General features: G+C 23.8%; 1 long non-coding RNA gene across 1 annotated transcript; it reads left to right on the top strand.

Moving 5' to 3' along the window:
- Positions 1 to 4,240: 4,240 nt before the first annotated feature.
- On the top strand, positions 4,241 to 5,504 carry LOC126899318 (uncharacterized). Its single transcript, XR_007702546.1, has 2 exons — positions 4,241 to 4,371; positions 4,672 to 5,504. It is a non-coding gene; the product is annotated as an uncharacterized LOC126899318 (long non-coding RNA).
- The last annotated feature ends 5,170 nt before the right edge of the window (positions 5,505 to 10,674 follow it).

The following is a 10,674-nucleotide window of genomic DNA, read 5'->3' as shown; positions in this document are numbered from 1 at the left end:
CTTCGTTGACTAGAATGAATCATTAAATAGAAAATTTTATGAGAATTAAAACAATGTTATTTTTAAGATTAATATGCAGTCAGAAAGTTTTATAATTATTATTTATTGTAAATTTATCAGAAAAACTCATTATTTTTTGCATTTTTATCGTAATAGAACACTTAAATAGAAATCATAGTAATCATTTCTAAGTAATTTTTGATATTTAAAAAGATTCTACTATTGAAATATCCAGAACTGAATTAATTTTAATGATTTACTTTAACTAAAAAAAAAAAAGTTAATATTTTGAATCCCTCTTGTGGGCAGGTAAAGGGTTAGATTTATAAAAAAAACCAAATGATAGATAAAGACATGCATCTAAATAAAAAAAAATATACTGATTTGGTCATTTTTGATAAAGTTATAACAATTAACAAAGTTATAAGTTTTATACACTGGACTACAAGGAACTTCCATCAGAAACAAAAATATACTATTCTAAATCAACTTTTCGCGATGTTTTAAAATGTGCAATTAGACTTTTTCTATAACTTCTAAGTTTTAATATTATTAAAAAATAGTTTTTACATATAAAAAAAAATAATTAAGAACAAAAAAAATTGTTTTAAATTAATACTGATTTGATATAATATTTAATATTAATTTGATTATTAATAAGTTAAAAATAAGGAAAATGACATATTTAACCAATTTTGTTAATCGTTTAAAGTTGATTGTTGTAAATGTTTATAAAAAAAAAAAAAAATTTATTTTACCATAACTTTTAGCTCAATTGGTAAGTTTGACATTGACATAATTAAATAGAAAATTTTATGACAATTAAAAAAATTGTATCGTTAAGATCAATATGCAGTCAGAAAGTTTTATAATTACTATTTATTGTAAATTTATCAGAAAAGCTCAATATTTTTTTGCATTTTTATGGTAATAGATAACTTAAATAGAAGTAATAGTAATAATTTCCTAGGAACTTTTGTTGTTTGTTGAAAAGATTCTATAATTGAAATATTGAGAACTTAATTAATTTTAATGATTTACTTTAACTAAATGTACCAATCAAAACAAAGTTGTTAAAAAGATTTACTCAATTGAGTTTATTATAAAATTTGATTATATTTGTAAAAATCAATTGTTAATTCAGGAGAAAAAACAATCATTTTTTTTAGAAATGATTTATATAGCAACACGTTAGAAAAAAATTTGAATATTATAGTCTAATAGTAGCACACACAAACAGAGTAATAAAATTATTAAATTACAAAGTAAAATGATTTAATTTTGTAGTTGAAACCTATCATATCAAACTTCATTCGTTAATAAATATTTTGAAAACATTAGAAATTAATGATTTTAATTGTCTTTATGGAGACGATGTAATAACTAACTGTTTAATTGATAAATTAGAATTTTTTTTTCAATTTTTGAGAGTAATATCTTCAACTAGATACGAATTGTAGTAATTTGACGTATTGTTGAAAAAAGTAGGTCAAGTTAGAGCAGAGAAAATAAATGATAGTCACAAAAAAATATCTTCTCGGCTTTGCATCGAAGCGAAAACTTAAAATATAGTAAAATAATTTTAATACGAATAAGAAATTTCTTCTTGCAAGGGGCGACTAAAGTGATGGGATCCTTGATCTTTATTGAAGTTATTGAATCTAAATGTGATAAAAATCAAACGAGTTAAAATTTATACTAACTTAAAAAGAATTAAGAAAAAATGCAAAAAATTCATTGCCATATGCGGGTTGGAACCTCGTACCCCAAGCGTGTAAAACATAAATTTTACCAACTCGGCAACCGTACGTTGCTTCCGGCGGTTGAAAAATTGGCTATTTAAGCTAGTTCAAATTTCAAAGTTATTTTTCTCGACTTAAAAGAAACAAACATATTTAAATAAGTTTAACTATCTATACTATATCAATTTTAATTTATATAATATTTATGAAAATCTGTACTCCCCTTGTCAGGTATTTTAAAATAAAATAAAATACAAAACCCAGAATTTTAACACAAAAATAGCATATTTTTGCATACGGTAGTCATTTTTACCATGAAGACAAATCCAGAGGTCAAATTTTTTTTTTTCACATTAAAGTATATTACATAAGCTTTAATTTAAGATATATTTAAAAGTGTCAGTATTTCCGGAATACTTTCAAAAATTAAATTGAAAATATCGTAGTAACAATACGCATGTTTAAAGTTTTGACCCCCCTTGTTAAAGGGGTATGATCCGATTTACAAAAAAAGCGTGCCAGATGAAAGGGGTATATAAATATTTATTATAAAAAAATAATAATATTGATCCATACATTTTTCCAAAAGTTATATAAAATATAAATTAAATAATATAACATATAAAATCGAGATTTTTTTCACGGAAATCGTACGTTTTTCTTTAACTTTGATGTCCGTTTTCACCACGAAGACAAGTCCAGAGGTCAAATTTTTTTTTTTCAAATTAAAGTATATTACATAAGCTTTAATTTAAGATATATATAAAAGTGTCAGTCTTTCCGGAACATTTTCAAAAGTTAAGTTGAAAAAGTTCTACTTTCTATACGCATTTTAAAAGGTTTGCACCCCCCCTGTATAAAGGGAAATGGTCCGATTTTAAAAAAAAGTATGTCGAATGAAAGAAGTATATATAAAGTATTTATCATTAAAGAATAAAGTTGATTCATGCATTTTTTAAAAAGTTATAGCAACATAATGTTAAAAAATGTAAAATATAATATCAAGAATTTTTTCACAAAAATAGCATATTTTTGCATACGGTAGTCATTTTCACCATGAAGACAAGTCCAGAGGTCAAATTTTTTTTTTTCAAATTAAAGTATATTACATTAGCTTTAATTTAAGGTATATATAAAATTGTCAGTCTTTCCGGAACATTTTCAAAAGTTAAGTTGAAAAAGTTAATTTTTTGTAAAAAAGTTACCATTTTGAAACCCCATCCTTTGGGCTGTTAAAGGGTCAAATGTTCACAAAAATATATAAAATGATAGGTAATTATCTAAGGTATCTATAAAAAAAAAAATTATATTGATTCGGTCATTTTTAAAAAAGTTATGGCAATTTTAAGTAAAAAAAATTGAAAAAATATCGAAAATTAGCGATTTTTAAATTTGTAATTTTTTGGGGGATTTCCCCCGTTTACGGGGAACGAGGGAATTTTTTTCAATTTTTGAGGGTAATGTCTTCGACTAGATACGATTTGTGATCTTTTGACATATTGTTCATCAAAATCGGTCCAGGGAGAGCTGAGATTGAGCGTTCACAGACACAAAAAAAAAAAAAATAAAAAAATAAAAAAACACATCATAGTAAAATTAATTCGCATCGAAGCGAAAATAAAACAGTGAATGTTTGTGCAAAGTAATTATTTCTTAAATAGCAAGCGGGCACACTCTAGTGGTGATTTTATAAATAAGAGCTAGATTATTATTTTTTTCTTAGCACGTAATAATTAATATTAAATTAATGACACTTTATTAATTAAAATGCCACGCATCGACAATTACACAACTCTACAAAATTTTGGCTAAAATATGTTTATGGATATTTTTTTTTATTTCCGATAAGTTTTTTGAGGCTGAATCTGAATTTTCCCTTACTTTTTTTCGATTATATATATTTTTCCACAGTTTGAAAATTTGTATATTATTGTTCATTTCCACTTTCAACGGTAGTATAATTTTGCAATTTTTTCTAAATTTTTAAAATTTAGATTGAGGTGTCTCTAATTTTTGTAAGTGATATTTATAACTAGATTAAATTTAGGTTCTTTTGATATATAGATAAACTTAATTGGATCAATGAGAGATGAGAAATTTTATGGACAAACGCAAAACAAAAATTTACAAGTTAAAATTAATATCATCTCATTTTTGTATTCAAGTTAAAAACCTAAATGAAAGAGTAAATAGTGTAATTTTAATTATAATTAATATTATGATATTGTATTTGTAATTAGTAACTATAGACATAGCTTAAAAAAGTGTCAGTGGTGGCTCTAGTCTCAAACTCCATATTATCATTTTGGATAATACATCTGATGGGAAACTTCTCCATTACATTTCATTATCACCCCATTTATTCTAAAAAATCAATTTATTTATGGGGCTGCCAATATTTAAAAGTATAAAGCCCTCATGCAATTACGCTAATGTCAATGGTTAAAGTTTAACCATTAAACGTTAAATAATATTAGATGTTCATCGCTAGAGCTCACTGCTTTATCAATTTTTCCATTTATATTATCATAGTTCGTAACTGAAAATTTTTAGTGATAACAATAATGTGTAAAGTATTAAAACTATTTTAAGTTAAAACTATGTGTTATACAATCATTTGATTCATGAGGTATTATGTGAATATTTATTAAATTTATTAATCAGTACAATTAATTTTTGCATTAAAAGTACTTTGAATTATTGTAAATACTTGTGTTATTATTTTAAAATTTAAATTATTTTGTTCAAATTATTATTTCCAACTACGACTTTAAATTATAACATTTTACTTAGTTCATGTAATTTTTATCTACATTAATACCTTCCTTATAAGTCTTGTGTTATTTTTATTTAGGAAATATATTTAATATGTTTAATAAAGTTGTAATTGTAATAATAACTATGTAATAATACATAGTTTACTTTTCAGATGTTATATTTAATTATTAAATGAAGAAATAATGCTATGTCTTACAACAGTGAATTTTTGTCGTCACAGTCTCAAACATCCAGTTCTTCTGGAAATATAATATCAAATAAGATACCCGGGAAGCTTAATTGTAAAAATGAAAAAACTAGTAATTCTTCACCTCAAAAGTATTTGTTTGATTTTGAGCAATTAAATTGGAATAAACAACAATCACTTAGTGGCATGTCCAAAAACACATTAATTAAAATTGAAAATGAACGGTTAAATATTATGAAAGATTTACAAATTTTAAAAGCTATTCAAAAAGAGAAAACTAAACAAGAACATTTAATGGACACATTGCTACAAATTAAAGAAGAACTAGAAAGTACATGTAAACTTAAATGAATACTAAATTAATTTTTATGTTCAATTTGTTCTACAGCAAACTAAACCATTATTTGAAAACTTTGTTCATAATTCAAGTATAAAAAAAAATGTTCTTTATATTTTATTAAAATTAAATTTTAATCCAACATTTTATCTGTTATAAAGAACATTAATGACACTTGCTACATAGTTATAATTATTTTAATTCTGATAAATGCGTTGATTATCTATTTAGAGAGGAATGGTCATATATTTTGTCTACTTTTTGGAAGAAAGAACTTGTAAGAAAGATACATGGTTATTTTTAATTACTGTATTTATTATTGATTATGTAATTGATCATAAAAAATAAGAGGTATTAGCATAGAAATATTGTAAACATTTATTAAGTTTAAGTTTAAAATGTTAATAGATTTAAATTTTTCTGAAGTTTTAATAAATTATTGACTATTATTATTAAAAAATTATAAATTTGCACAATTTCAGTCTAATTAGACGATAGAGCAAGGGTAAAATTGCTATCACAAAATTTATAAGTAGATCAGCACCATGAACAGATAAACATAAGGGTGCTTTGTCTTTAATATTTGAATTCAACATTTTTATTTTTCATCATGGGCCATCTTTTTTCCAAGTTTTAATTGAATTTATATGATGATAATGTTAAAATAAAAATGAAAAATATAAATCATAACTATCAATATTAAATTATAAAAATTGTTTTAATTGACCGTTTGTTGATAATATTTGTAGGTTTCGGTGTAATATTGAGATTTGCCCCTAAACATTGTGGGAAGGGTATTGTCCCTCTGAACCATCCCCATAATACGACCTTAATCTCTTTTCTAATGAGCTCTAAATATGTATTGAAATTTGATCTGACTAGAAATATTACAAATAATACTATTCGTACAACTTAAGATCATGTTGTGAACATTGGAATATCATAAAAGTGGGTTTATCAATTTAAAAGTTAAAGTATATTTGTTACTTTTAGTAACTTTTTTAATTATAAATTTATAGGATATGACAAAATGAGTAAAAAAGAATAATGGTGGTTTAAAGTCTTACTTTCATAGTTGCAGCATTTTGTAAATTATGGTAAAAGGGGTTACTTATGACATAATATAATACATGAGTGCATTATATTTATATTATATATTATATATATATTTATGCATTAGTCAAGGGAGGGATAATAGGGGAATTGGCCCAGATTTTGAAGTTTTGATAGAGCAATATTTTTTTTAAGAGCCGAATAAAAATTTGATTTTAATGTAAACTGAAATAATGTTCATTGTTATTATTAAATAAATAAAATATTTGTCATGTATATAAAATATATGTTTATAGATTTTAGCTTCGATGTTAATTTTACTATGATGTGTTTTTTTTATTTTATTTCTTTTACATACTCGTAAGCGAATACGGTAATAAATAGAGTAATACGTCTTATTACAGGAGCACATTTTTTATCAAAAAAACTTCGCCAGCACTATAATTTGATTGAAATTGAGTTTTATTGTTTTTTTTTACAGTTAAACTATGGGTAATCTTATGCCTAATATGTAATCTAAAGTGATGAGACTATTTATATATTTATGCATTTGACATATCGGCATATGCATATATAATATACNATATTTATGCATATGACATATCGGCATATGCATATATAATATACATATTTTATAGAAACGCTATTAATTGTAAAACTACTATAATAATAGATAATCAAAAATAGATATTTTTATATGAAAGTGTTAATAATTATGCATATAATGAAAAACAATTGTAAAAAAAACCTAGCACAGTGGGGTCGTGGCATAGTTGGGTCCAGTATAGATAATATCTGACAGTGATTAAAATCACTGATTTAGATAGTGTTTAATTAAAAAAAAAAAAATTGTTAAAATAGCATATTTTTTAATACGGTAGCTATTTGCGCATAAAAGATAGGTCGTCGGGACAAATTTTTTTTTTTCATTTTATAGAACATAAAATAAGCTTTAATTTGATATATGTTCGAAGGACGCAGTATTTCCGGAACATTTTCAAAAATTAAGTTGAAAAAGTTACCATTTTAAATCCCCCCCAATGAGCAGGTTAAGTGATAGATTTTCAAAAAAATGATATCAAATGAAAGGTAAATATCTAAGGTTTTAGTATAATAAAATATTATTTTGATTTGTTAATATTTGAAAAAGTTATGGAAGTTTTAAGAAAAAAAATGACAAAATTTATGTGATCTTTTGACGTACATTTGAAAGAAATTAGTCTAGTGAGAGCTGAGAATAAGTGGCAACAGACATAAAAAAAAAAAAAACACATCATAGTAAAATTAATACCTTCTCAGCTTCGCATCGAAGCTAAAAAATATAATATTTGCCATAGCAAACTTCCTAAGTCATTTCACTGCGGCCCAACCACACTCGTGTAGTTTTACCAGTCCTTTGAACTTTGTGATAGGACACGCCATCATAATGTGCATGATATTCTATGTCTGATTTGTGGAGTAGATAGATTCATTTCCCCTGTCTAGTCTAATGTGATTGTGTTTTATATTTACAATCCCAGTCAAGACTTCTATGATTCTTTATGGGTTTTTTAATCCCCATTTTTAATTTTATTTAATTAATTAGCAACAAGTGATCAATTTTTATTATAGAGTGGTATTTAACACTGAACCCAAGTAGATCTATGGCAAAAACCTTTCATCTCAGTAATAGGGAGGCAAACAGATAACTACACATAGAAATAGATGGACAAATATCGCTTTTGAAGAATTTCCTAAATACTAGGAGTGAAATTTAATAGAACCTCAACATAAAATCAACACTTGGAAGATACATTTGGATACATTTTTGGAACAATTGGAATAAATTATAGTGATGAGTTAAAAAATTTGTTTGCAGAGCAAAAAAAAATGATCAATATAATTTTTGCCCTCGATATAATATGTTTTAACTATTTAATGATATTATTTGTTAAAATGTTTAAAAAGGAAAAAATTACCTTCTTAATTTTAAAGAATATCTACCAAAAAAGTATTTGTTCATGTCGGTCAATACATATTAAACCATTCAAATTGGTTGCGCAACTATTTTAAATGTATTTGAAATTTTACACATGAGTTTCCTAGATGAAAAAAATTAAAGTTTGGTTTTTTATAATTTTGTTATATTGTAAATTATTAAAAAAACTTAGTTTTTCATGACTAAAATTCTATTACTAATTAAGTTTAAAAATGTATTTCATTATTATAAAATTTATGATACATGCAATTTAGAAACGATAACATAACGTTTCCGTCACAATGTAATACATAAATTTATATAACCTGGAATATTATAGAAAAATAACCTTGTAAATTGAAATTAAATGTAAATAAATTATAAATAAAAAAAAATCACAATTCGAATTTTGGTTATTACTATGGAGTACTTTTCAAATATAACAACAAAAATAAACTTGCATGTCAACGAAATCATGGATTTATAAATAAATATTATAGTATAAACATTTTTAAATTTGCGATCGTTGCCTATGTATTAATTATTTATTATGTATAACAATAATGATAATAATTTATATTTTTCAGCATTTTCTGTATGTTTTAAAATATAATTTAAATGTCAACTAATTCATTCGATTCGTTATCATCTCAATATTTGGAGTTATTAGATATCTCTAAATATAATATTCCTATTGAAAACTTACCTTCTGTGCCTATAAAAAATGGAATTTTAACTCGTAGTGTATTAGTCAAAGGCCTTGCAAAATTGGAAGTATGGAAAAATCCAGAAGTTCAATTTAGTTTTACAGAACTTACCCTTAACGATTTGGTATTCTAATAATTTTATATCAATATAACAAGAACTAAAAGGCCACAATTAATGCTAGATTTATGTTTTAAGATGCCACAGTGTAAAATAGTAAATGAAATATCCAAATGAATTGCTTGATCTCATGGGATAAGTTTAAACTTTATTTTTATTTAAATTAAATTACTTTTTGATTTCTCATTAATTTAAATTATAAATTTCAAGGAAAATTATTCCTGTTCAACGGTTCATAAAATTATTTGTACTGTAACCATGCATTAGTAATAAATACATTCTTTAGTATACATAAAAAATGTACGATCCAGGTTTTATAAATCCTTCGCGAACATGATAAATATTATATTGATCATAAATCTAAGTAAAAAATATTTTTTAAGATTAATATCGTGTTTAATATTTTGGAATTTGATTGATTGATTGTTTCATATGCTGTATTAATTCAATTAAATCATTTAAAAACTATTATTGATCCTAAAATGAATACAAATTTGGTTTTGATTATAGTAAGTACTTCAGTTCACTATATCATGGAATGCAATCTCTGTGCCTATATAATTTTCTTACTTGGTATGTTTTCTAAAAGAATGTTTAATAAAAGAAATATTGTAACTTCATATCTATTTTTAATTAAACGATTAATAAGACTAGATTAAACTATTAAAAAAACTATATTCATATACAACAATTCATATAATTATTATTTTCATAAAAATTAAAACGCAAATTATAATACAAATTTTAGAACCTTTAAAAGTTTTTAATATTCAATTTTTTTAGGAAATTTTATTGATATTTACAATATAATTACCTTATGGCCTTCTGTTTTAACTTGAATTAATGGAATATTAATTTTAATTTGAACTTATGCTAAACATTTTTTGTCGTCAAGTCAAAAAATATTATAAATAATTTTAAAGGCAAAATTTAAAGGAAAATAAATACAAAATTATGATTTACTGAATATTCAATAAAATAGTTATTAATCTGTGGCTTTATTTTATAATCATTTAATACAATTTTTTTAAAAGATAATCTATTTTATATAAACTATGTATATATAGAATCTGGTTGATATTAGCTTAATTGGACAATATACATTTTTGAAGCGGTTGATATTATCTAAAAATTTGATAAAAGATCTTTCAATGTTGGGAAATCTTAAGAATTTGGAATTTTTAGATGTTTCGAACAATTGCATTGAAAAAGTTTTGGATTTCACGACTGAAATACCATTGAAATTGTATTATGCAGACTTTTCTTACAATAAAGTAAAATGTATAAGTGATTTAGAGGACTTTTGGCATTTGATTCACTTAGATGTATCACATAACACAATTAGTTACATATCCGGTATTTTCAAATTAAAGTAATTACAACAATTTATCATTAAATACTTAACTTTCTCTATATTATTATTAAGTTCTCATAAAACGAATTAATTTAACGTAATTTAATAACGCATATTTTAGATTTTTGAAATTTTTGGATTTGTCTAATAATTATATCAAGCAAGTTAATTATGATGAGTTACCCGAGAATTTAGTTGAAATTAGATTGTCCTATAATCAGTTGAAACGTGTAAAATTATACAAGGATTTATCAAACTCATGTGAAATACTAAATTTATCTAATAATAGATTGACATCGCTATCATTTTTAAAGGTTAGTGAGTTTAATGTAAGTTTTGCCCAGCAAATTAAAGACATAAAGAATGTTTTAGCTTCGATGCGAAGCTGAGAAGGTATTAATTTTACCATGATGTGTTTATTTTTTTATTTTTTTTTTTTTT

This window comes from Daktulosphaira vitifoliae, unplaced genomic scaffold (assembly GCF_025091365.1).
Source record: "Daktulosphaira vitifoliae isolate Bord-2020 unplaced genomic scaffold, ASM2509136v1 Scaffold_2, whole genome shotgun sequence".
In the NCBI taxonomy this organism is placed as follows: Eukaryota; Metazoa; Arthropoda; class Insecta; order Hemiptera; family Phylloxeridae; genus Daktulosphaira; species Daktulosphaira vitifoliae.
This window is presented reverse-complemented; position numbering and strand designations above follow the sequence as displayed.